Source organism: Camelus ferus, chromosome 8, assembly GCF_009834535.1.
Source record: "Camelus ferus isolate YT-003-E chromosome 8, BCGSAC_Cfer_1.0, whole genome shotgun sequence".
Lineage (NCBI taxonomy): Eukaryota > Metazoa > Chordata > Mammalia > Artiodactyla > Camelidae > Camelus > Camelus ferus.
The window spans coordinates 62128267-62129983 of NC_045703.1; the positions used below are offsets into that span (position 1 = coordinate 62128267).

Genomic DNA, 1717 nt, shown 5'->3' on the forward strand with positions numbered 1-1717 from the left:
ACAGCATACCCTAAATACCCAGCAAAAAAAGATGAAGAATAGATGGATTACTATGAATAAATCAAAATGTTGAATATTTGGGGTTGTAGGTTGAGTTAAACTCTGATGTCCTTGCCTTTTTAAGGTGAAATCATCCAATGTGACTCATGCTTATGTACCAGAGAGATTGCATCTAAGGCAATCTATTCCTCATTGTCTGGACTCTTAGAAGTGCTTTTAAATGAGCTCAGATAAGAAACATTGCCATTAATTGGTAAGAGCTGGATGCTTGCCAGGCATGGACACTAAGCAGACCTCTCAGCAAAGAGATGGATGATGATCAGCCTTTTTATGACATTATTACCAATAGTTCACTCAACCTGTGTCCAGATTCATTATCTCTCCTTGCTACTATTTAATTGCAAGGGTACATGACTTGTTAAGTAACACTTCATAAAAACAAGTTCCACAGAACCTTATAAATGTCATTTATTTATTTATTTATGTTTCAAAGGATTGATTTATTTTTACAAAAGAATACCTCTGAACCAGCCAAGTTCAAAGTTAGAAGGGTACAACTTCAGTTCTGGGTAATGCATCTGTATTTCATTCAAAAACCACTGATCATGTGGGCAATATCCCAGCTGGTCTCTGCAGACAGGGGTCCCTCTATTTCAACACCTTTTTCGATTTCAGTGGCGATTTGAAACCGATTATAAGAACGGGCACCTCGTTGTACAGCACTCGCACTAGCTCTCCGGCCTCAGTCTGGCTCAGCACTGGTTGCCTCTCAGCAGAGGCTGAGCCAAGTATACACCATAACCAGTGGCCAGCGAAGGAGCTTCAGAGGCTTCACTGAGCATGTCCACGTAACCCAGGAAGCTCTCTCCATCCTCATAGCCTCTGATGACCACGGTGTTCCACAGGAGGCTCATCCTGGAGCGGCGGCTGTACGTGGCCCTGGCCAGCCATGAATGAGTAGCTTTAGGGCTATAGCTGTGTCCATCTCCCATCTCCCAACAGCTCCTCATCAATCGCCATTTGGCCGAGAACTTGCTTCAAATATTGGAAATCAGCATAGTCTCCGGAAGCACCCAGCACGGTGCTGTCGTTGACTCGCATAATACGAGAGATGTTGCGGAAACGAGCTAAGGAACCGGAAGAGCCCAGCATGTCTGCAGCAATCACAACTCCGCCCTCAAACTTAACGCCTGGGACCGAGGTCCCGGTCACCATGGGGCTCTGGGTGCGCGTAATCGGACCACCGCAGAGCGCGGAAGCCGGGTCCGCGGAAGAACCGGGAGCGGGAGGAATGCGGTAAAACTGCCCGGGGACCGGACCCCCGGCCCACAGTCCGGACCGTGACTCCAAAAGCACTTCCATCTTAGTCAGGGTAGCACAAGAAATGTTGCAAATGTCTCTTAAGTTAAAATTTGACTTGCATATGAGATTCACTTTAAAAACAAATATCCATATTTGACTCTTGTTTTCAAGATAATTTGTACAATACTTTTGCAAATGGATTCCCAAATAAAATGGAAGTGCTCCCCAACACAGAACAAAGCTGATATCTTAAAACACCAATATTTTTGTTAAAATTCTTATATATCCAAGATTTTTCAAGAGAATAATGGAAAGTTGTCACAGAGCAGTAGTACTTAAAATGGTGACGTCCTGATAATGGACTAGAGAGATTAACAGAAAAAAATTCAGAAAGTGAGCCAAATACACAGAAATT

The 1717-nt window shown here is 43.9% G+C and overlaps 1 pseudogene; it reads right to left on the bottom strand.

The window, feature by feature from the left end:
• Nucleotides 1-484: 484 nt before the first annotated feature.
• Nucleotides 485-1362, bottom strand: LOC102520842 (annotated as a pseudogene).
• Nucleotides 1363-1717: the final 355 nt, after the last annotated feature.